Genomic DNA, 27,565 nt, shown 5'->3' on the forward strand with positions numbered 1-27,565 from the left:
GGTCCGGTTCTTTATTAAAAGGGGAACCTTAATATCTTGTAGTTTCCATTAGGACCCCGCTGCCACAGGAGGGATGGACAATAGATGTCATGCAAGTTCTTTTCCCTAACCACGTATGACTACATACGGAATACATACCTACATTACATTGACGAACTGGAGCTAGTTACATATCTCTCAGTGTTATAACTGTTACATGATGAATATCATCCGGCATAATCATCCATCACCGGTCCAATACCTACGAGTTTTTCCTACTGGTCCTTGCTACGTTACTTTGCCGCTACTGCTGTCACTGTTGCTACTTCTGTTACTTTGCTGCTACTCGTGTCACTTTGTTGCTATTGGTTACCGTTGTTACTGTTACTATCACACTACCTTGCTACTGATACTTGGCTACAGATACTAAATCTTTCAGGTGTGGTTGTATTGATAACTCAACTGCTAATACTTGAGAATATTCTTTGGCTTCCCCTTGTGTCGAATCAATAAATTTGGGTTGAATACTCTACCCTCGAAAACTGTTGCGACCCCCTATACTTGTGGGTTATCAAGACCTTTTTCTGGCGCCGTTGCCGTGGAAGCACAGCTATATTCTCTGAGTCACTTGGGATTTACGTCTGCTGGTCACTATGAGGAATCTGAAAGATCCAAGAACTAAAGTCTTGCCCTCAACTACGAGGACAAGTAAGGAACTGCCATCTAGCTCTGCACTTGATTCACCTTTAGTTATGAGTAAGTTTGCGACACCACCTCCTGCTAAAAATCTTGATGTGTCGCATGTGCTTGATGTTGCTACTTCTGCTACCCATGATGCTTATGATAATGCTATGGTTGATACTGCTTTGGCACTAGGTGCATTCCTTGATGCACAAATTGCTAGAGTTGCTGCTGGATGTGATGATACTTCTGAAACTGCTGATACTATAGAAGTAGAACCTGCTATTTTGCCTGTTAGAACTAGCTCTCCTAGATATGAATTGCCTGATATGCCTGAGGGTTATGTTATGGAGGGAGAGATAGCTGAGGACTTTCTTGCTTGTAAGGATAGCTATGATGTTGAGAAATTACTGCTCGAGTGGAAAGAAAAATCATTGAACGCTAGGATGAAATACGACCCGAAGTTTGCTACTTCGCCTATCTTTGTGACCGATAAGGATTATGAATTCTCTGTCGACCCTGAGTTAATCACTCTGGTCGAATCTGATCCTTTTCACGGTTATGAGTCTGAAACGGTTGTAGCCCTTCTTACCAAACGACACGATATAGCCACCCTATTCACTAGTGAGGAAAAGTTACGCCACTACTATATCCTCAAGCTGTTTCCTTTCTCGCTAAAGGATGATGCTAAAACTTGGTTTACTTCTGTTGCTCCTGGTTGTGTGTGTAGCCCCCAGGATATGATCTACTACTTCTCTGAAAAATATTTCCCTGCCCATAAGAAGCAAGTTGCCTTGCAGGAAATATACAACTTTGCGCAAGTTGAAGAAAAGAGTCTCCCACAAGCTAGGGGGAGGCTCGTCCAGCTACTAAATGCTTTTCCCGATCACCCTCTTGAGAAGAATGAAATACTTGATATATTCTATAATGGACTTACCGATGCTTCTAGAGACCACCTAGATAGTTGTGGTGGTTGTGTTTTTAGGGAACGAACTATAGAACAAGCTGAGATCTTACTAAATAACATCTTGTCCAATGAGAATGCTTGGACTATTCCCGAACCACCTCCAAAGCCAACTCCCATGAAAATAGGTATCCTATTCCTCAGTCCCGAAGATATGCAAGAAGCTAAGAAATCTATGAAAGAGAAAGGCATTAAATCTGAAGATGTCAAAAATCTACCACCTATCGAAGAGATCCATGGTCTTGATAACCCGATACAGGTAGTAGAAGTAAATTCTCTTCGTAGATTCAATGAGAGTGAAATTCCTTTTGATAAACCTGCTAGCTTATGCCTGGATGAATTTGATAACTTTGTTGTCAAACAACAAAGTTTCAATGATTATGTTAGCAGACAATTGGAGCAGAATGCTCGTATACTTAGTCATTTAAGTGCTTGTGTGGACAGGAACGTCAATGATCTTAAGATCTTGAGTAAACATGCCTCTATGGTTACCACTCAGGTAGAACAAGTACTTAAGGCTCAGAATGACTTGCTCAATGAGTTGAATGAAAATTCTGTCAGAGTCGTCACTAGAGGCGGTAGAATGACCCAGGAATCTTTGTATCCCGAGGGTCATCCTAAGAGAATTGAACAAGATTCTCAAGGAGTTATCATTGATGCACCTAGTCATCCTAGGAAGAAGAAGAGAGATGATAGGAACCTGCACGCTAGCAACCCTTTTGCTGTCACACCTGAGAGTCCAAACGATATCTCTGTCTCTAATGCTGAAATACAATCTGGTGATGAACATGAGCCTAATGATAATATCAATAGTGATGTTCATGATGATGCTCAACCTAGCAACGATAAGGATGTGGATATTGAACCTGTTGATCTTGATAACCCATAGCCTAAGAATAAGAGATACGATGAAAACCGACTTCGCTTCTAGGAAGCATGGTAAATAAAGGGAACCATGGGTTCAGAAACCCATGCCCTTTCCTCCCAAACCATCCAAGAAAAAGGATGATGAGGATTTTGAGCAATTTGTTGAAATGATTAGACCTGTCTTTCTGCAAATGCGTTTGACAGATATGCTCAAAATGTCTCCGTATGCTAAGTACATGAAATATATTGTGACTAATAAGAGGAGGATACCTGAGGTTGAGATTTCCGCCATGCTTGCTAATTATACCTTCAAGGGTGGAACTCCTATGAAACTAGGTGATCCCGGAGTGCCCACTATACCTTGCTCCATTAAAGGAAACTACGTTAGAACTGCTTTATGCGACCTTGGAGCCAGTGTTAGTGTTATGCCTCTCTCTCTTTATCGTAGACTTGAACTGGATAAGTTGACACCTAGTGAAATCTCTCTGCAAATGGCCGAAAAATCAACTGCTTTTCCTATTGGCATTTGCGAGGATGTGCCTGTTGTGGTTGCGAACGTTACTATCTTAACAGACTTTGTTATCCTCGGTATTCCCGAGCATGATGCCATGGCGGTCATCCTTGGAAGACCCTTTCTAAACACTGCAGGGGTTGTTATAGATTGCAACAAAGGCAATGTCACTTTCCATGTCAACGGTAATGAGCATACGGTGCAACTTCCGAAGAAACAATATCGAGTACATTGCATCAATGCTATCGAAAAGACTTCATCGATTCTTGTTGGGAGCTTTGAATGCCCTATACCTACTGTCAAGATGAAGTATGATTTGCTTGTTGGGGATATCCACATCCCCATTGAGGTAACCTAGTGACTATTCGAAAATTCTCCGTTTCCTTTTGCGATTCGAAAAGGTTTGTCAAGGAGACTTGATCAACCTCATTGACGGATTTCTTTTGATGACCATGAGATGTATAAATCGAGGAGTCACAAACCTTTGTTCCAAGCTTTCACCTTCGGTTGCTTAGAAGAAAAATGATAGGTTTAGTTTAGTTTTCCCTGTTTTCTGCTTTTAGCGTCCCGTAGAAAAGTACCCCAAAAATAAAAGTTCTTCGAACGTCCTGAAAATCAAGTATTACTTTTTCTGGTTTTTTGAATAATACTGAGACGGAGAGCTAGTCAGGGGGCTGCACCAGTGGGCCACAAGCCCTGGAGGCGCGGGCACCCCCCTGGCCGCGCCTCCAAGGCTTGTGGGGCCCACGTGTACCCCCTCCACTTATTCTAGCTCCCATCTGCTTCTCCTACCTCCACAAAAAATTGTTTCGCAGCTCAAACCCGTGTTCTTGCTCTTCTTGCTGGGATTTTCGATCTCCTTGTGCAAAGTGCCATTTACCGAACTATTTTAGGGAAATTACTCCTTGGTAAGTGACTCCTCCATTGGTCCAATTAGTTTTTGCTCTAGTGCCTTATACATCGCGTATTTTTGCTGCCTTAATGACCCTGTTCTTGAGCTTTGCATGCTAATTTTAGCTGGTCCCAAGTAGTTTTGATGCGTGATATGGCCTCTAGGCACTTGTGGGAGTAGTTGCTACGATTTTCGTTGGGTCTTGTTCACTTTTCCTTAGAGTCACTGGAAATTTTAGAAAAGGAAGATGTTCAGGAGAAACTATCATGGTGGTTCCTCAAGCAAGGGAGGTCCCCGTCTCGCGATTCGGGAGCCCGATCCTTACCAACAGAGGAACGCACAGGTACAACCATGTGAATGGCCTTTTGATGAATTCATGATTGAGGCAGGTTTCAAAGACGAGTTTGATACACTTGTTCACAATGTCGGACTCGCAGAATTCATCTCCGATAAATATGAACAGTATGTTACTCTCACTGCCTCTTTTGTTCGTAGATTCAAATTTTTAGCTGGCCGTGACACATCCGTACTGTTTCATCTCTATGAAAAATTGTATACCACGGATTTAGAGGATTTCAATAGAATTTGCAAGATACCTGTTTGGGGTAGTCTCAATGATCCTCCTAAATCTTCGGTTAGAGATTTTTTCTCTGGTTTAACTGTCGGAAAAACTAGAGATATTACGCAGGCTACCATGGGGAGCATTCATTTTCCTGCCTTGCATTACTTTTCCCTCTTCATAGGTAGATGCATTAACGGCAAGATTGAGCATTGTCACCTCTGCGCACCTGACCTTAGTATTCTTAAGAGCGCAGTAACGGGTGATATAAGTCTCAACATGGGAGCTATAATAGCAAGGGGGCTGAATAATAATGCTAATGAAGGGGATTTCTTTGGTGGAATCTATGCTACTCGCATAGCAAATTTTCATGGAGTACCCATCCGCGAAGGAGATCCCCCGCTCCATACAACTTTCCTTGATCGCGCCGCTTTGACACGCTATCAGTTCCTTGAGAGGGATGATGAATCCCTCCTATACCGTTTAATATTTAACCGAGAGCGTGTTTTCCATATTACCCTTCCTGCTGCTGCCTTCTTTGACTTTCAGGTAAAACGAAGAAATTACATAACCAGAGGAGAGGCAGAGGAGTAGGAGAGGGAGGCAATGGCTGCTCGTCTCGGTGAGGCAGCTATTCAGGCAGTGGCTGCAGCGCTCCCGTATAACCCCCATTATGATTTTGGGTATCGCCCGGACCATCCTTGGGAGTAGACCAACTTAGGCCAAAAGCCTAAGCTTGGGGGAGTACATGTTTCTCACGGACTTTATATTCTTGCTTACACTTTCACTTTGTTAGTCGGTGTTCACACTTTGCCACTGTATCATCCATGCTAGTTTATTTCTTTTTCTCGTTTTCTTTTCATGTGTTTGTCTAGTTTGAGAAATCCCAAAAAGATTTCTCGTTCTTCTTTTTCTTGTTGGGAGCTTTCCCGTGTAAATAGTTTTCTTTTTCTTTGGGTCAAGGTAGAAGACCATGGTTACAATGTTTACTGGCTCTCACATGCATATCTGTTTATATGTCAAAGAACCATATTACTTTGTCTTCTCCTTTGTGTTTGCTTGCAGATTCCAGCTTAGTCCAATGCACGAGCACTCTTATTATTATTCACATCGTTCGGTCGTGCAAGTGAAAGGCAATAATGACGATATATGATGAAGTGACTGAGCCTGGAAAAGCTGGTATGAACTCGATCTATTTTGTTTTTGTAAATATGACTAGCTCATCGTTCCTGATTCAGCTTTGTTGTGAGAGAAACATGTTTGCAATGACAACTTAGAGATCATAGTTTCTGATGCCATGCTTAATTAGCTAGGAGCTTATAATGGTTTGTCTTGGATGCCAACATGAACTTTGAGATGACTATGATGTAGTATGATAGGATGGTATCCTCCTTTGAATGATTCAAGTGGCTTGACTTGGCGCATGTTTACGCATGTAGTTGAAACAAAATCAAAATAGCCTCTATGATGTTCATGTTTCTGGTGATTTATGTCCTACTCATGCTTGCACTCAATGTTAGTTAATGTCAATGCATTTTGATGACTGTTGTCGCTCTCTAGTTGGTCGCTTCCCAGTCTTTTGCTAGCCTTCACTTGTACTAAGCGGGAATACTGCTTGTGCATCCACTTCCATAAACCCAAAGTTGTTCCATATGATTCCACCATACCTACCTATATGCGGTATCTACCTGCCGTCCCAAGTAAATTTGCATGTGCCACTCTCTAAATCTTCAAGAAATAATCTGTTTTGCATGCCCGAACCGCTCATGTGGTGACAAGGGGCAATCAATATCTTCCATGCTAGGCGTGTTATCCTCGATATGTGTTCATTCACTATCATTCACGAGAAAGGGGCCGGTAATTGGAATGCCCAGTTCCATGCTCAAATCGAAAAGATAATTGCAAACAAAACTCCCCGTGGATTGATGTTGGTATGGACGACACCCGAGGATTCGGCTAGTCGTGGAGTGTGATTGATTGGGGTGGGGGAGTCAAACTTTACTTTTCTGTTTGGTAACCGCCTATAGCATGTGTAGCGTGGAAGATTGTGAAAACTCTTAGTCATTGCGTTGACAATGAAAGCATGCCACCCAAAATTATTATCTCTGTTTTCAAAGCTTGGGCTCTGGCACCTCTGCAAATCAATGCTTCCCTCTGCGAAGGGCCTATCTATTTATGTTCCTGTTGAGTCATCCTCTTCTTATAAAAGCACCAATTAGAGAGCACCTCTGTCATTGTTATGCTTTGCTTTTAACTGTGATTGAGTATGACTATGACTGGATCTTCTTTGCCATGAATTACAATGTTTAGTTAGCCCTTGGTCTTTGAAGGTGCTCCGCATTTATGTTTTGCGGTCTCAGAAAGAGCTAGCGAGATACCATCTGTTCGTACTGGTTCATTATTGTTTTGATTGAAGTGTTGACGTTTCAAACTTATTATTATTGCTCGCTAGTTGATTATGCCATTGATATGAGTTTACCGTGAGACCTAGATGTCATTTTCTAATGTGGTTAGCTTGTGATCTTGCTGAAATTCTGGATATGAGTTAGACATAGTTGCAACAACAAGATCAAACAGAGTTCGTAAAAGTTTTTATTTTGTCTCTTTCAGTTTGTCAACTGAATTGCTTGAGGACAAGCAAGGTTTTAAGCTTGGGGGAGTTGATATGTCTCCATCGTATCTACTTTTCCAAACTCTTTTGCCCTTATTTTGGACTCTAATTTTCATGATTTGAATGGAACTAACCCGGACTAACGCTGTTTTCAGCAGAATTGCCATGGTGTTGTTTTTGCGTAGAAATAAAATTTCTCGGAATGACCTAGAAATTTACGGGGATTTTTTGTGGAATATATAAAAATACTGGCGCAAGAATCAACGGAGGAGTGGAGCGTGGAGCCCACAAGCCCACCAGGCGCCCCCCTGGCCGCGCCTAGCAGGCTTGTGGGGCCCATGTTGCTCCACCGCCTCCAATCTCAGCTCTATTTAGTCCCTTTCGTCCGAAAAAAAATCAAGCAGAAGAGTTCATCGCGTTTTACGATACGGAGGCGCCGCCACCTCCTGTTCTTCCTCTGGAGGGCAGATCTGGAGTCCGTTCTCGGCTCCGGAGAGGGGAGATCGTCGCCATCGTCATCATCAACCTTCCTTCATCGCCAATTCCATGATGCTCTTCACCGTTCGTGAGTAATCTCATCGTAGGCTTGCTGGATGGTGATGGGTTGGATGATATCTATCATGTAATCGAGTTAGTTTTGACGGGCATTGATCCCTAGTATCCACTATGTTCTGAGATTGATGTTGCTACTACTTTTCCATGCTCAATGCTTGTCACTAGGGCCCGAGTGCCATGATTTCAGATCTGAACCTATTATGTTGTCGCCAATATATGTGTGTTCTTGATCCTATCTTGCAAGTTGTAGTCACCTACTATGTGTTATGACCCGGCAACCCCAGAATGACAATAGTCGGAACCACTCCCGGAGATGACCATAGTATGAGGAGTTCACGTATTCACTAAGTGTTAATGCGTTGGTCCGGTTCTTTATTAAAAGGAGAACCTTAATATCCCGTAGTTTCCATTAGGACCCCGTTGACACGGGAAGGATGGACAATAGATGTCATGCAAGTTCTTTTCCCTAAGCATGTATGACTACATGCGAAATATATGCCTACATTACATTGACAAACCGGAGCTAGTTACATATCTCTTCGTGTTATAACTGTTACATGATGAATAGCATCCGGCATAATCATCCATCACCGATCCAATGCCTACGAGTTTTTCCTACTGGTCCTTTCTATGTTACTTTGTCGCTACTGCTGTCACTGCTGCTACTGTAACTCTGTTGCTACTGCTGTTAATTTGCTGCTACTGCTGTCACTTTGTTGCTACAGGTTATCGTTGCTACTGTTACTATCACACTACCTTGCTACTGATACTTTGCTGCAGATACTAAATCTTTCAGGTGTGGTTGAATTGACAACTCAACTGCTAATACTTGAGAATATTCTTTGGCGTCCCCTTGTGTCGAATCAATAAATTTGGGTTGAATACTCTACCCTCGAAAACTGTTGCGATCCCCTATACTTGTGGGTTATCATCCAACTTCTTGGTGCCACCAAGTTGTGTATATTGGTCCTACAGAGATTCAAAAGTTATTGCCTTTTGTGCGAGTCGGTACCACCAAGTTTATGACTTTGGTGTCACCGAGTTTGCCGCTTTAGGTGTAACGGTTGGATTCTATGTGCTGCCTATATATACCCCTTCACCCACCTCTCATTTGTGGGAGAAGCACTGAGAACGCAAATTTCATTTCCAGATCCATTTTTCTGAGAAAGAGCCACCTAGTCATGTGTTGAGACCAAGATATTCCAATCCAATAATTTGAAACTTGATATGTGGCCTCCCCAAACTGCTTTCCACCAAATCAATCTCTCCTACCCATGCCTATTCTGTGAGAGAGTAATTTTGTGTTGAGGAGACTATCTTTAGAAGCACAAGAGCAAGGAGTTCGTTGTTCTACCACATCTATTACCTTTTGGAGGTTGGTGCCTCCTAGATTGGTTAGGTGTCGCTTGGGAGCCTCCTACTTTGTGTTGTGGAGTTGAACTAAGATGTTTGTAAGGGCAAGGAGATCACCTACTTCATGAAGATCTACCGTGAGTGAGGCTAGTCCTCTATGGACGGAAGCCGTGGTGGAATAGACAAGGTCGCTTCTTTGTGGACCCCTTTTGGGTGGAGCCCTCCATGGACTTTCACAGCCGTTACCCTTTATGGGTTGAAGTCTCCACTAACATGGACGTACGATAGCGCCACATATCGGAACCATGCCAAAAATCGCCGTGTCAACCTCGTGCTTACTCCTTTACTTTACACTTGCATGTTTTACATCCCACTGCTACACTCTTAAAACTGCATGTGTAGGGTCTACTTGACTTGCTATAACTGCCAAAACTGCCCCTCAACCAAAATTGGGAAAAGGCAAAATCTTTTTATCTTGTCAAGTAGTCTATTCACCCCCCTCTAGACATCCTTTCGATCCTGCAGCAGCGTTCTCAAATTGTTCCATTTCTAGTTACTTATTGGCCCAATGCCTTCCTGACGAGGACATCAATGCCATAGTTACACCCACAACCCCTGCTACTATACGTACTGGACCAATTACTAGAGCTCGTGCACACCAACTTAATTATTAGATACGTTCGTTTCTTGGGAATGATTCTAACGTTCATGAGAAAATGATGCTACCTAAAACAAATACATTTGCGTCAATTACTAATGAAGGGCCTAGCATGGACAAGAGGGTTGAACATTGGAGGAGGAACATGCATGGAGATGAAGGCGTGTGTGAAGGGAACCAGGACGACGTTTCTAGTGGAGTTTTCAACACGTCGAAGGCCCCATGATGACATACAAGCACATGGACAAACTATACAAGATTCCCCTTCATAAATTTCGTGCATAGCTTATTATAGGTGCCACACTACCTTATTATTGGGCCAGGCCCATGTAATTTCAAAATACTACTTTATAGGCTAGTTTTATAGTCCGTATTGTAGGGGAAACAACTCAGGAGGTGTTTTAGTCCTAGGCCTGGGCATTCGGTCTAACCGACCAAATCGGTTCGGTTTTCCTGGTTACAAAGATTTTCGGTTTATTAAAAATGCAAATCGATCAGCTGTTTCAGGTTTAGGTAACCGATTTTTCTTGGAACCGAGCAATCGGTTCCGTCATTGGTTTCAACCGAAAGATCCGAATTTAACGCGCAGGCCCGCACGTTTTGGTATAAGCATGTATGCTAAGAGAATGGCTAGCTACTACTGCTTTTTATTGTCTTTCATACGCTTCCTTTCCTAGTGTCTATCTGAGGTGGTACTAAACCACAAGCTAATGCACTACAATTATGTATTTTGTTATGGGCCAATGGTTACACTATTTGGGCCATAACAGAAGTGTACGTGGCTAAACAGATAAGGGAAAGACCATATGGACCTGGAGCTACCGTGTTGGGCTCGCTGTGCATCACAGAATACGAAAGGTACAAGGCGTAGTCTATAGGTTCGGGTTATTTGGTCTTGTCAGTTAACCAAGTGTTAAAACCGAAATTAAAGAATAACTTTCGGTTTTATAGATTTAATAACCGAAATAGGAACCAAACTTTCCGGTTTCGGTCCTAGTTCTTTCGGTTCAGTACAACGGTTATAGGTTAATATGCCCATCCCTATCTAGTCCCACCTTGCCAAGGATGAACGAAATCCCCTCCCTTTCCCCCTATAAATACAACCCTTAAGGCACCATTTAGAGTTGGGTTTTGTTTAGATTAAAGTTCGCCATAGCTGCAACTCACGTCCTTCGTTTGTGTTCTACAACGAGACCAAGACGCCAGAGAAACCCACTTTCATCAATAAAGCTTTCCTCTTATTTTTGCAATATTTAGATTGGAATTTTAGTTTCTTGTTTGTTGTTCATTTGCGTGCAGGAAATAGACCTTTGTGATTAGGTTGATCGTGCTTTGTCGTGGTCAATAACCTCTTGGTGTTGGTTTAGTGATTTTTAAGGTGCAACATCCTCGCACGCTCGTAGTCAGATCGTTAAAGTCCACTCCACCCAAAATGAAAGTTACCATCTCATCGGAAGACAAGACACCCTCACCTCTATCAAGTGGTATTAGATTTCCAGGTTGCTCGATGATATTTTTCTATTTTTTCATAGTCTAGATCGTATATGTTCTTCGTACCTATAGTCTACAAAAAAGTCACAAAAAACTAGGGTTAGATCATCATATCGAAACCAACCTCAGCCTTTTGCAATTTTTTGTTTGATGTTTTGCTTTGTTGAATTTGTAGTTGCATCATCATATCAAGTTGCTGGTCTTAGCATCTAGGTATTTAGAGTTTTGACTTTTGTTCGCAAGTTGTCACGCTACCAATGCACCAACTTCGTCGCCACTGCCGTATTCTACCACCACACGATCATAATCACCGATGCTATATACTAGCACCGCACCATCATCATCGTCGATGCCCTATAACACCACCGCCTATCTCCCGCCAATCCGCCGTCGATCCGAGTCCATATACATCACTAGAAATCTACCACCAATCCGAGTCCACATGTACCACCACCTATCTGCCACCAATCCAAGTACATCTAATATTCGATTTGCTTTTGAGATCCATCTGTAGTCAAATTCGTGTTTTCTTGTGTGAGGGTCATTTCCACCAAAAGAAGTCTCGAGACCCCTTGGACGTTTTTCCCACAAAATTTTGGTGGGGAAAACATTTTTTCCCTATACTATTTTTACACTTTGTAGAGTGTTTTGAGACACTCGCCATAATAGTGATTTTTTGTTGCAATTTTTGGTAGTCGCTGCCCCAAAACATTCCCGAAAAAAGAGTAAAAAATTCCATGCCTAACCTTTTTTAGACAGTGGGAAGAGTTTTGATACACTCGCCATTATAGTGATTTTTTGAAGAAAAAAGAGCTCAAAAAACACAGAGTGTGCTTTTCCCTTGATTAAGTGTCGTGTCGTGATTTTGTTGGTGTTCGAGGGTCATTTCTTTAGTACGGTCCAGCCTAGAACCAATATGATAACGTTGTTGATCATTTTTCAATTTGCATCTCTAAACTGACTATTGATGACATTTTGGCTACCATATCATAAGCATCCAAACTCCACATGCTACTACTTCGTGTGTTTGACACTGCTTAGTCTCGATCATGCGTTGGTTTCCCTCCAATCTTAAAACGTGATGTAGCATAGTGATGACAAGTATTTCCCTCGGTTAGGAAACCAAGGTATCAATCTAGTAGGAAGATCCACAAGACTATGTAAGCAACACCTTCATACAAATAGCAAACCCTCGCAACCCAACGCGTGGAGGGGTTGTCAATCCCTCGTGGGTAAAGTAAGGATAGATTGATAGATGTAAATAAGAGTGATAGAAAATAGAACACAACAAGGTATTATTGGGTTTTTTGATAATAAAAAACTGAAAACAAAAGATCAAATAAAGTAGAAACGCAACTAGCAAAGTAGAGATTGCAAATAGATGATGTGAAGTAGACCCTGGGGCTGTAGGTTTCACTAGTGGCTTCTCTCAACAAATAGAAAACGGTGGGTAGACAAATTAATGTTGGGCAATTGATAAAATAGCAAATAATTATGACGATATTCAAGACAATGATCATGTATATAGGCATCACGTCCAAGACAAGTAGACCGACTTCTGCTTGCATCTACGTTTATTAGTCGACACATCGACTGCTATCCATCATGCATCTAGTGTATTGAGTTCATGGAGAAATGGAGTAATGCCTTAAGAATGATGACATGATCTAGACAAGATCTATTCATGTAGGAACAGACCCCATTGTTTTATCCTTGATAGCAACGATAGATGCGTGTCATGTCTATTTCCGTCACTAAGATTGAGCACCACAAGATCGAACCCATCACAAAGCACCTCTTCCCATTGCAAGATAAAAGATCAAGTTGGCTATACAAAAACAAGTATCAAAAAAGAAATACGAGGTTATAATAAACAAGCACGAATATAATTTCATAGATCTGATCATAACCTCACAATTCATCGGATACCAACAAACACACCGAAATAGAAAGAGTTACATCAAATATATCTCCAAGATACCATTGTATTGAGAAGCAAAACGAGAGAGAAATCCATCTAGCGACTGCCTACGGACCCGTAGGTCTGATATGAATGAGGAGCACCAATGAGGATGGTGAACCCCGTGTGATCGTGTTCCTCTCCGGAACAGGCTCTAGATTGGATTTCATGGCTCTCGAACTTGCGGTGGCTGAAACGATTTTTTGTCGACTCCTCTAGGGTTTTATGAATGTTGTGGTATTTATAGAGCTCAAAGGCGGTGGAGGAGGTGCCCGAGGGCCCCATTAGACACCAGATCGTGCCCTGATGTCTAGTGGGCCGCTTGGGCCTCGTCTTTTGCTCATTCTTGGCTCCCAAGTTTCCTTTTGGTCCAAAACTATTACCGTAAAGTTTCGTGGCAATTGGACCTTATTTCATTTGGATTTTGTGTGAAGGAAAAAAAGCAAAAAAAAATAGCAACTGACACTAGGCACTATGTCAATAGGTTAGGCCCAAAAATGATATAAAGTTGCTATAAAATGATTATAAAACATCCAAGAATGATTATATAATAGCATGGAACAATAAAAAATATAGATATGTTGGAGATGTATCAGCATCCCCAAGCTTAATTCCTGCTTGTCCTCGAGTAGGTAAATGATCCAAACAGAATTTTTGATGTGGAATGCTGCGTCACATGTTCATCATATTCTTTTCTTTTAAGCAAGGTCATAAGGACTTGTAGATGATACAAAGCAATAGTCTATAATTTGAAATGAAAATTTGAGTACTCAAGCATATGAACAAGCAACCAAGTCTTTCAAAATATCAACGCTAAAGAACATTATCCCTAGCCTATCATGCTCTATCATTCATCCATTCATGCAACACACTCAAATATTAACTACATCCAATTCTCAAGTATGATAATGGTGTTCCTTAGTTGGTGCTTTATAAGAGAACAAGGAGACTCAAATTCAAAATAAAAATTGCATAAAGTAAATAGATAGGCCCTTCGTAGAGGGAAGCATGTATTTGTAGAGGTGCCAGAGCTCAAAGTGAAAAACTTAGATAATTTTTTAGGTGGTATGCTTTTCCTATCAACGAGAATGACTAAGAGCTTCCAATATCCTCCATGCTAAACAAATTATAGGCGGTACCCAAATTGAAAGTAAAGTTTATTCCTTTTTCCACCATTCTTTCACATTCCACGGCTAGTCGTATCCACGGGCACCGTCCATACCAACACTTCAGAATGAATTTATTATTTGACAACATAAAATATATTTTTTATATTTTTGGGACTCGGCATCCCTATTACCACCATACTCTAGTGCAATGGTAAGTGAATAAACACTCATCTTGAGAATAACCTATTTAACATGGAAGATACCGGCAACCCCACGCCGCTTCATGAGCAGTACGGGCACACACAACAAGAATTTATTTTGAACATTAGAGTTGGCACTTGCAAATTTACTTGGAATGGCATTGAAATACCACATATAGGTAGGTATGATGGACTCATTTTGCACAACTTTGGATTTAGGATTTGGATACACAAGCAATATTCTCGCTTAGTACAAGTGAAGGCTAGCAAATAGATTAAGAAGCGCCCAACCAAGGAACAAAAATCATCAGAAGTGAACATTAAACATAATTAACACCGAATAATGCAACACAAGTAGGATGTAATTTCGTAGCATAATTACTAAATTCATGTGCATGCATAGGGAATCACAAACCTTAACACCAATATTCTTACTAGAGCATAATTACTCATCAAGATAACTCACATATTACTATCTTCATATCACAAAACTATAGCAAATAATCAACCTTAATATCAAATAATCTTCATGATTTTTTAATATATATTTCCTTGACATTCATCACTTTGGTACTATTTTTCATTTAAAGAAAATTGCCATTGCATATAACAATCTCTCAAACAAATATAAGTGAAGAACGAGAGCACAAGTTTCTTTTAAAATTTTCAACTCTCAAAATTATATAAGTGAAGCAAGAGAGGAGTTCTTCCCAATTTCAGCAACTGTCAAAATAATCTAATGGAATCATGAGAGAAAATATCTTCAAAATAATAGCACCCCCGTGCTCAAAAAGATATAAGTGAAGTACTTGAGCAATTTCATGGCTCAAAAAATTTAAGTGAAGCATAGAGAGCGATTCAAACAAATCATAGCATGATTTGTCTCTCTAAAATGGGTGTGTCCTTAAAGGTTTATTATGGCAAACTAACCAGCAAAGAAAGCAATGACACAAATGGTACAAGATGCTCCAAGCAAAACTCATGATATGTGATGCATAAAAATATAGCTCCAAGTAAAATTATCGATGGTCTCTTGAAGAAAGAGGGGATGCATTCTGGGGCATCCCGAAGCTTAGATGCTTGGTACACCTTAGATATTGCCTTGGGGTGCCATGGGACATTCAAAGCTTAGGATTTTATCACTCCTTATTCCTTCATCCATCGTGATCTCACCCAAAACTTGAAAACTTCAATCACACAAAACTCAACAAAATTTTCGTGAGATCCCTTAGTATAAGAAAACCAAGCTTTACTATTGGTACTCTTTAAAATCTATTCCAATTTTGTTTTTGCTTTTTATCTACTTTATTCTAACTTTACCATGTCTTATGCCCCCCGATATAAACCATAGCATCATTAAAATAAGCACATAATGCAAAGAAAACAAAATCTGTTACAAACAAAACGATTTGTAAAAATCGAAATTTACTTATACTTACGTTACTCCAAAAATTCCAAGAAAACAGGAAAACGTAGGGAATTTGTATATTAATGTTTTGTAATAAATTTAGACACTTTTGGCATTTGTGTGATTTTTAGGTTTTTTTTTACTAGACACAAAAGTTTCTATTTTTCAACAAGATTAAAGCAACTAAGACTCCTCATGATCCCAAAGACTTTACTTGGCACATAAACTAAATAAAACACAAAAAACACAATTATAGCAGTAGCATAATTGTGCAAACACTCAAGAACAGAAAGAAAAAAGTAAATAATAAATTTTATTCCTTCGGTTGCCTCCCATAAAGCTCTTTCTCTATAGCCATTAAGATAGGGTTGAGATTTGATTGATGCTCACATGAAAGATAGTAACTGAAACACAAATAGAGCATCATCTAGCATAAGAAAAACACGTTTAAGTCTAACATACTTCCTATGCTAGGCATCTCATAAGAAAATGAATTATCAAGACAAGAAATATCTAACATATGCATGGAAGAAGAAAGAAACAATAGAAATCTCAACATGAATAGAGATAATTTAGTAACATGAATATTTATATAACAATATTTCCCCTCTTATAATAATTACATGTAGGATAATATTAAAATTCAAAAATATAGCTATCACATAAAATATTCTCTTCATGATCCACATGCATAAAAGTCTTATTCTCTTCCATGGTAGTGGGATTAACATTAACCAAAGTCATGACCTCTCCAAACCCACTTTTGTCAAAAAATTCATGAAATAGATAATTCTCCAAAATAGTGGGATCATTATTACCTAAAGTTGGCACTCTTCCAATCACACTTTCAATACTATTGCAAATATCATTATCAATATCATATTCATCATGAGAATTACATAAATTTTCAAAATCATAAGAAGCATCACCCCAATCATGATCATTACAATGAATACTAGACATGACAAAATTGCCATCCCCAAGCTTGTAATTTTGTATATTATTAGCACAATTGACGTTAACAGAATATATAGTAGCATCATTGCAATCATGCTTTTCATTCAAGGAGATATCATGAATCACTTCATAAATTTGTTATTTAAACACTTCATCACAATATTCAGATTCACGATTTTCAAGTAAAACTTCATAAAAATAATCAAGAGCACTCAAGTCACTTGCAATTTGTTCAAGATAAGTAGATCTTTTGAAAATATTAGCAAGTGGATGAGGATCCATATGTCTTTAGTTTTCCAGTTTATTTTTCTATTTTCGAGTGTTCACATGGAGGAAATAGAAGCAAGCAAGAAAGAAAAAGGCAAATAGAAACAAGGCCAATAAAAAGGCAAATACTATAATTGCAAGTTAATGAGAGTTTGTGTGTAGGAACCCGATAGATCTTGACTTGATGTTCCCCGACAACGGTGCCAGAAATCTTGCTTGGTCTCTAGATGCGTTGGTTTCCCTACACTCTTAAAGGGTGATGTAGCACAATGACGGTGAATATTTCCCTCAGTTAAGAAACTAAGATATCAATCCAATAGGAAGATCCACAAGAATATGTAAGCAACACCTGCACACAAATAGCAAATCCTCGCAACCCAACGCGTGGAGGGGTTGTCAGTCCCTCGTGGGTAAAGTAAGGATAGATTAATATATGTACAGAAGAGTGATAGAAAATAGAATGCAACAAGGTATTTTTGGGTTTTTGATAATATAGATCTGAAAACAAAAGAGCAAATAAATTATAAACGCAAATAACAAAGTAGAGATTGCAAATAGATGATGTGAAGTACACCCGGGGGCCGTAGGTTTCACTAGTGACTTCTCTCGAGAAATAGCAAACGGTGGGTAGACAAATTACAGTTGGGAAATTTATATAAGAGCAAATAATTATGATGATATTCAAGACAATGATCATGTATACATGCATCATGTCCAAGATAAGTAGACCGACTTCTACCTGCATCTACTTCTATTACTCCACACATCGAGCACTATCTAGCATGCATCTAGTGTATTGAGCTCATGGAGAAACAGAGTAATGCCTTAAGAATGATGACATGATGTAGACAAGATTTACTCATGTAGGAATAGATCCCATCATTTTATCCTTGATAGCAAGGATACATGCGTGTCATGTCTCTTTCTGTCACTGAGATTTAGCACCGCAAGATCGAACCCATCACAAAGCACCTCTTCCATTGCAAGATAAAAGATCAAGTTGGCCAGACAAAAACCAAATATCAGAGAAGAAATACGAGGCTATAATAATCAAGCATGAATATGTTTTCATAGATCTGATCATAAACGCACAATTCATTAGATCCCAACAAACACACTGCAAAAGAAAGAGTTACATCATATGGATCTCCAAGAGGCCATTGTATTGAGAAACAAAACGAGAGACAAAGCCATCTAGTTACTGCCTACGGACCCATAGGTCTGATATGAACTACTTATGCATCATCGAAGGAGCACTAGTGAGGATGGTTAACCCCTCCATGATCGTGTTCCTCTACAGAACGAGCTCTAGATTGGATTTCATGGCTCTGAATCTTGCGGTGGCAGAAACGATTTTTCGTTGACTCCTCTAGGGTTTTCTAATTATTAGGGTATTTATAGAGCTCACATGCAGTGGAGGACGTGCCTGAGGGCCCCACTAGACACCAGGCCTTGCTAGGGGCCTCTAGCGCACCCTGATGTCTAGTGCTCCCCGGGCATCGTGTGCTTCTCATTCTTGGCTCCCAAGTTTCCTTCTGTTCCAAAAAAAAATCTCTGTAAAGTTTCGTGGCTATTGGAGCTCTTCTGATATGGATTTTTTGAACGAAAGAAACCACAAGTGGCACTAGGCACTATGTCAATAGGTTAGTCCCAAAAATGATATAAAGTTGCTATAAAATGTTTATAAAACATCAAAGAATGATAATATAACAGCATGGAACAATAATAAATTATAGATACATTGGACACATATCAAACACCACCTGACAATCGCTCTATCTAAGCTTTGAGAGTTTTGACTACAACGATAGCCAATCACCGCGTGTCGCTGGGTAAGAACTAGTAAGATTTTGAGATTTGCTTGACGGATTTGTGAAACACCACCACGACCACCACCGCCACCACCACTTCCTAGTAGTCTGTAGGTTTATATTATTATGTGTTCCTATTACTGCTAACCATGACAAGATCACAAGCCAATGAGATAGACTGGGAGAGCATGACGAATAAGGAGCTCCATGATAAATATAAACAAATGATGGATGGACAGGTGCAAGACTTGATCACCATCTTTGGAGAGGCTATGGAGAAGCTAGATGGTTTGGAGAAGATGTTTGACACCAAGATGGACGCCAAGTTCAGTGAGGTTCTTGCATGTCTACCACCACCACCTGCAGCTGTCGTACCTCTGCAACAAGAACACCAAGAACATCACCTGAATTACGTAGGACGAGCACAATGTGTGCCTATTGAGCAAGGCCAAATTCTCCTACTATTGCTATTGCTGCAGCTTCTATGGTTGTTGTTGCTACTACTATTTAGCAAAATGAGGACTACAAAGGTGATTACGACGATGAGGGAGAGGTTAATCCAAATCAGAACCAAGGTCAACGACCAACACAAGCACTAGGTTGTCCACATGGATACAATTGCAATGGTAGGGCTACACCACCCCCTCAGGTACATGACGATGACCATATCCCCAAACTAAAATTGAATATTCCTTCATTTGAGGGTAGATACATTCCTGACGTATATCTTACTTGGGAGTTAGAAATAGAACAATGTTTTACATGTTTACAGTTTCCAGAGGATAGAGGTGTTGCTGCTGATGTTTGTGCATTCACTAGTTTTGCTTGTGTTTGGTGGTCTGAACTTTGTATAATACATCATGATAATATCCCATGTACTTGGGCTGCTTTGAAAACTGCTATGCGTAATAGTCGGGTTCCACCATATTACCGACGTGAATTACTTCAAAAATTGTAGCGTTTAAGATAAGGAAAAAATTCCGTAGAGGAATATTACCAGGCATTACATATTGGCATAATTAGATGTGGTATTGTCGAGGAGAATGAAGCTATGCTTGCATGTTTCGTGGGTGGATTAAGTAGAGAGATTTATACCATTTTAGAGTATAAGGAGTATAACAGTATCACTTATTAATTCCATCTTGCTTGCAAAGCTGAACGTGAAGTGTAGGATCGACATGCATTGGCGAGAACTAATTTTTTTGCAGGCCAGTCTTCATCATGGACACCACATACACCATCTACTTCTACACGTCCTGCTGCAGCTCCGCCTACTTTAGTTACCAACTCAACCGAGATACCAGAAAACAAGCCCCTCCACCACCCTCCACCAAGGGCACATCTTCGGGGCCTACACAAAGCTCTTCCTTATCCATGGATTCAATAGGGCAAATGCATTAGGTTATATGTCACCGTTGCAAGGGTGGATGTCACCATGCGAGAGGATGCACATCCAAGCATGTGATGACTGTTACCGAGGATGGTGGATATGAGTCCGCTAGTGATTATGATGAGGAGACTTTGGTTGTTATTGCAAGTGAAGAACAGGGTGTCGATGCTACTAAACAAGAACACAATATATGGCTGCTGAATACGCCAACACATATGAAACTTTAGTTGCTCAATGTGTTTTGAGTGTGCATGTAACAGAAGTCGAGAAAAATCACAGGCACAATTTGTTCCATACAAAGGGGGTTGTGAAGGAATGTTCTGTTCATCATCGATGGATGGAGTTGCAACAACTTGGCTAGCATTGGGATGGTGGATAAACTGTCTCTCACCACCAGACCACATCCTCATCCTTATTACATCCAGTGGTTAAATAACAATGGCAAGGCTAAGGTAACACATACTATTCATTTGCATTTTAACATTGCTACATATACTAATTATGTTGATTGTGGTGTGGTACCCATGCAAGCATGCTCTCTTTTACTTGGTAGATCATGGAAATTTGATAAACATTATGTACACCATGGTAGGACAAATCAATATACTCTTGTTCATAAGGGTAAAAATATTATGGTGCTTCCTATGTCTCGTGAACATATTATGAAAAATAACATTACTAGAGCTAGTAAAGAAAAATAGGAGCAAAGTAAGACTAAAAATCAGATTGTGGCAATTAGCAACACAATAAGCCAAATAAAGAATCATCTAGTGTTGTATCTGAAATAAAATATAAAAGTGGATGTTTATTTGCCACCAAATCGAATATTACTGATCTAGATAATACTGAATCTGTTTGGTATGCTTTTGTGTGCAAAGCGGCATTATTTTCATTTGAGGACATGCCTCGCTCTTTGCCTCCTGCTATTACTAACATTTTGCAGGAGTTCACTGATGTCTTTCGATAAGACAGGCCACCTGGATTACTACATATTAGAGGGACTGAGCATCGGATTGCCTTAATTCTTCGTCCATGGTTGCCCAACCGTTCGCCATACCGTACCAATTCACAAGAGATGAACACTACAAGAAATCTGTTAATCCATGACGGATTCCTAATGATGTTCTGCAAATCCATCATGGAAACCATCACCGCCTGGCAAGATGTGTTTCGGCCCTAAAACCATAGCCCCTTAATGATGGATGTTGAGGTACTGTCATGAAAACCGTCATGGGTTGACCAACTGGGCCTGGCTTTCCCCACTATGGTATGAAATAGCCTGAAGCAAGGCATGCGGAGAAAGAAACATTCAGGTCATCCACGTGGAAAAGTTTGAAACAGGAAACGCGTGAAGGAAAAAACAGTAGTCTACGCGGCAAAGTCCGAAACAGGAAGCGCGCAGAGAAAACATTCAAGTCGTCAATGCGGGGAGTTAAATAAATTTTCGAGCGAGCCCATTTATCTCCACATCCCACTGTCCGAGAGGCCACAACCTCGCTCCTCTAGCCACGACTCTGAAAACCTAATCCACCACCATCCACAGGTGCCGATTCTTCTCTCCCTCTCCTCCCGATTCAGATCCATGCCCAACCTCCCTGCATGCGCGGCTTCCGCCCTGTCGATCTCCCGCGCCGCTGCCTCCCCATCGATCTCCCTTGCCGCTGCCCCAACCATCTCCTTCTCCACCTCCATCTCCCATCCACTCTCACTCCGCCACCGCTCCCACACTCTCCCCCTATGGCGTACTCAGATCCGCGATGAGGGCACATGCAATCGAGGCGGTGTTCTCGGATCTGTTTCAAGGGCAACCCCCTGTTCGTCGTCATGGGCGCGGTGCTCATGAGGAAGGTGGTTGAAGTTGCCGAGATGGACGTTCTCGCCTACCTGCTGGCCAGGACAAAGGAGGACTGCCCCTACGCCCCGTCTTCTTAACAATCTTGCGCTGGCAGAGGAGGGGGTGGCTACTGTCGTATTCGGCGCTCCATGGCCTTTTTCGCATCGCCACAGGTGACCTCGCCGGACCACTTGCTGTGAAGGTCAGAACTCTTTTCACTCTAGATTAACTGAAGAATCATCTATTTAGGATGTGAGGATAGTGCTTTGCAGTGAAGTAACTTTTTTGGATGTGAACAACTATTTTGGAAAGATACCAAGATGATGTATTATGTTTCATATTTTACATAAACGTTGATGTGAGTGATATTTTTTTAATGTAGAGATTTATATTTACATATTTTCTTCATCAACATATACGTGTAACAAATATATGCCGGGTGCTTAAATAGTTTGTGAGGTCGTGATGTGTTTGTGTGTCAATTTAGTTTATAGATATGCATCATTGAGATGGATCAAAGTATGATGTAGAGTGTATATGAAACTGAAAAGATGGTATGCTTAAAGCTGGAATAAATTATCAATGGAATCCTATGCAGGAGTAACTATAGTGGATGCTTCTACTAAATCACAAGATTTATTTGTTTTCTCCATGCAATAGTTCCACTAAAGTTCCAATTATTATTCTATAGGTGGAGGACATAGCTGAAGTCGACGGTGTTGTTGATGACAAAAAAGTGGTGATTAAATATAGTTTTTTGAAGAACAAAGCAGAAAATACAGAAAGGCCAGTCGAAACTATGTCTGATGCACAACATAATTAGCAAGCACCACAAACAATGCACCCTTCTTTGTCCTGATGTTCCTATCCTAAGGAAATTGCTTCACACAGCGTTATTGCGAGTATGATCAATGTTGGTGTGGCCAGGGTAGAATCATGCAAGCATCGGCCATGCGTGCGTCATGTGTGTAGCAGCGATGATTCCTAAATATCTTCTTTGAGCTTTTTGTATGGTACCGAGATGATGGTGGTTCTTGTTGCCATGTAATTCTTTGTTTGATCACATTTTTTATTTGCATATATACGTCTTTTACTTTTGTATCTTTTGTGATGAAAGACAAGTCCCTTTGGAACAAAAGCACTACTTGAAGAAAAAGGGAAAGCCAAAATAGCTGACGACTATGTATTCTGATTTATTGGTTATTGGTAACATCAAAATCTCGTACAAAATCCACTCTTGATTGATCCTGGGTTAATTTTATTTGAATTGCTGATTTGTTGAATTGCTGGTTTGTTCTGTATAATTTCAGCACCTGCCGAAGCACTTTAGTTATTTACTAAACTGAACTATGTGCAATTGGAATCACATGAAAAAGAATGGACGGAAGTAAGAAAGAGGAAAAATTTTCAAACTAATAATTTTAGATAATCATGGCACCGGTTTACTCTTTTGACTAGTTGTAAGTTTTAACCACACTTGAGAACCATTATCGGTCTGTACTCGATAGTTTCTCATACCTATTCTTCTTGTTTAGTTGTTTTGTACACATGCTGAACTTGTTCAAACCGAATCCCTGGGAATGCAGGCCCCTGCATTTTGTTTAAACTGTTAAAATGAACATCCCATTATGCTACGCGAACACCATGATTTTGTGTATGGACCTCTTCTGCGGCAGTAGCCATATTTGTTATGTTGTATCAGGTCTAAAAGGCTATCTCCTGTTCATGTGTCGTGGACTAAGCCGTGTGCTACATTTTTGTCTTTTTTTAACATTGAATGGCTGTAGAAGAATTTCCTACAGCCTTTTTACTTTAGAAAGTAAGATAAATAAAGACCATGATGTTTATGTGTGTCATATAAATGTGTTTCTTGATCGTCCATATATCTGCATATTTTTGCAGATAGTTGAATATCTTCAAGTTACAGAAAAGGAAGCGAACTTTATAAAGAAAAGCCTCTATGGATCGTTTCAAAAAGACTGCATCATAGTTATTGTAATGGCCGGCAAAAGAGTGGCTTCTGTATGTACTTATCTAGTTAACATTATGCACTAGTTCTTTTGTTGCTTAGATACTTCAAAGCATGCATACGCAATGTTGACTTCTTTGTTGCTTAGATAATTCAAAGCCTGCATGCCGCATCATAGTAATCAAAATGGCCCAGCAATTGCGGTATGTGTTCTGTTAAAAAAGGTCCTTGAGAGATTTTCCATTCATTAATATGATTGATGTCTGTAATATAAAAGCTTTTCTACCCGTCCTTGAATATAAATGGAATACGTCATTGCTACTTAAGTATTTTCAGGTTTCATAGTCCACTAGATTACAATTTTTGTTTTTCATCTAATAATAAGTACGTAGCTTAATGTTTTGTGCGAAAGTTGGGAGATATCTCAAGGAAAGTGTATCATATTCTTTTTTGATATTTTCCATGCCATTTGCAGTTACAACCTAGTATTTGTCAGCGCTTTGAGATGTACCAGTAACATAAATATTGAGTTTCAAGACGCTGCTTGTCGAATGTTCATTTGTGTTTCGTTACTTTGTTACTTGGTTTGACCTTCATGTCACACACTTTTCATGGATTAATATTAAGGACCTCCTATTTACTCTTGTTACATAGTATATGTAATGTTATTCTCATTTGTAGGAACAATAAGATTTTAAGAATTTTGGACATGTAATTCATTTTTTACCTTTGTTGTAATTCTCTTGTATCTACTATTTATGAATCTGCGAAAATCTAATGTTCTCTTAAATATGCTAGGTATGATTGGGTAGCGGGCTACTCGGTGCTACCCATCATAAGCCACCACAACATGATAGTTCCCATCAGGAGAGCCGACGGGAAGATCCTGAATAACACCCTTGAAAGTTTATTTGTTTTGTTATGTAAGCTGGATTGTACTGCTTCTTAACCTTGTTGTGTGATATATTTAATGAGTCTATGTTGTAAATTATCACTACATGATGTGTAAACTGATATGTTGTATATACATACAAATTCTTTTTGAGCAAAATATATACATACATATTGTTGCATATTGTCTAAACTGGTTAGAAATACTTTCTCTTTGGGCCAAAATTGGCTAAAGAATGTATTATGTCAACATTGAGCTGAAATAAATGGATTGGACCAAATTTGAATTGTGTCTAAATCCATGACGGATTTTGTGACGAAAAGTAATATCCACCTCGGCAGCCACATCATCCCAACTGGTAATAAAAAATCCTACGTGGCATAAGGCTATGACGGAACAATCCATCACAATTGTTTGGGCCTGGGCGGGCCTGGGGCAGATCGGTGACGGCCAAGATCCGTCATGGAAAGTACGATGTTAAATTATGACGCGATATACGTGACGGATTTCCAGTCCGTCATGCATGGACACCCATGACAGTTTTGCGCTCATCGGTGACGGATTAGTTCCGTCACGTATTAACATAATTCTTGTAGTGGAAGGAGATTATGTGTCAAGTACAGGAGCTGCTCGACAAAGGTTATATACACGAATCGCTTAGTCCTTGTGCCATTCCTATTATTCTAGTGCCAAACAAGAATGTTACACTGCGTATGTGTGTTGATTGTAGAGACATTAATAATATTACTATTCATTATCATCATCCTATTCCTAGGCTGGATGATATGCTTGATGAATCAAGTGGATCTACCAGTTTCTCCAAAGTTGATTTGCATAGTGGATAGCATCAAATTCGTATGAAATTGGGAGATGAATGGAAAACAACATTTAAAACTAAGTTTGGATTATACGACATGTAAGTCATGCCTTTTGGGTAAACTAATGCACCAAGCCCTTTCATGAGATTAATGAATAAAGTTTTATGTGCTTTCATTGGACGACTTGTGGTAGTCTATTTTAATGATATACTAATTTATCCAGATCTTTGGAGGAGCATTTGGAACATTTGCCTGATGTTTTTATTTCTTTACGTGATGCACATTTGCTTAGTAACTTTGGGAACTGCACCTTTTGCATCGACTAAGTATATTTTCCTTGCAATGTTTTTAGTCCACAGGGAATTGAAGTTGATAAAACCAATATTGACGCTATTAAGAGTTGGCCGCAACCCAAAATAGTCACACTAGTGAGGAGTTTTCTTGGACTCGCTGGTTTCGATCGAGATTTTCTAGGAGATCTCAGCACCATTGTTGCACCTCTAAGTGAGCATACAAAGAAGGATGTACATTTTTTGGGGTAACACATAGGAAGAAGCCTTTATAACATTAAAAGGTAAGTTAACACATGCTCCTTTACACCAACTTCCTAATTTTAGTAAGACTTCTGTGAGGCTAGTGGGATCAGGAGGTGCGTTATTACAAGATGGTAAACCTGTTGCATACCTTGATGAAAAATTGAGTGAGCCTAGTCTGAATTATTCTACTTATGGTAATGAATTGTATGCTCTTGTTCGAACTTTGGAAACATGACAACACTATTTATGTCCCAAAAATTTGTTATACATTACGATCATGAATGTTTGAAACACATTAGAAGTCAAGCAAAACTGAACCATAGACATGCTAAATGGGTCAAATTGACTGAAACATTCCCTTATATCATTTAACACAAGAAAGATACATAAAATATTATTGCTAATGCATTATCTCATCGTTATACTATGCTTTCACAACTTGACTTCAAAATATTTGGTTTGGAGACCATCAAAGATCAATATGTGCATGATGCTGAATTTAAAGATGTGATGCACAATTGTAAACAAGGGAGAAAATGGAACAATTTCATCATTAATTATGGATTTATGTTCCGTGCTAACAAGCTATGCATTCCAGCTAGCTTTGTTAGTCTTTCGTTGTTGTAGGAGGTGCATGGAGGAGGATTAATGGGACACTTTGGCGTGAAGAAGATGGCGTACTTGCTACACATTCCTTTTGGCCAAAGATGAGACGGGATGTTGAGCATTTTGTTGCTCGTTGCACTACATGTCAAAAAGTTGAGTCACGACTCAATCCTCTTGATTTAGACATGCCTTTGCCTGTACCTAATGTTCCATGGGAGGATATGTTTATGGAACTTTTTTTAGGTTTACCTCGAAAAAAGAAGGGCATGGATAGCATATTTGTTGTCGTGGATAGATTTTTTAAAATGACACACATTATACCATGTCTTAAAAGGGATGGTGCTGCTAATGTTGCTGATTTGTTCTTTCATCAAATTATTCACTTGCGTGGTGTGCTAGGTAATATTGTTTCAGATCATGATACTAATTTTTTTAGCCACTTTTCGAGATGTTTATGGGCTAAGTTGGGTACTAAACTGCTTATTAGTACTACATGTCATCCCAAAACGGATGGACAAACTAAAGTAGTCAATAGAACATTATATACTATGCTTAGGACTGTTTTAAAGAATAACCTGGAAATGTGGGAAGACTGCTTGCCTCAAATTGAATTTGCTTATAATTGTTCGCTTCATTCTACTACTAAGATGTGCCCTTTTGAAATTGTGTATGGTTTCCTACGTCATG

Source organism: Hordeum vulgare, chromosome 6H (genome assembly GCF_904849725.1).
Source record: "Hordeum vulgare subsp. vulgare chromosome 6H, MorexV3_pseudomolecules_assembly, whole genome shotgun sequence".
Taxonomy (NCBI): domain Eukaryota; kingdom Viridiplantae; phylum Streptophyta; class Magnoliopsida; order Poales; family Poaceae; genus Hordeum; species Hordeum vulgare.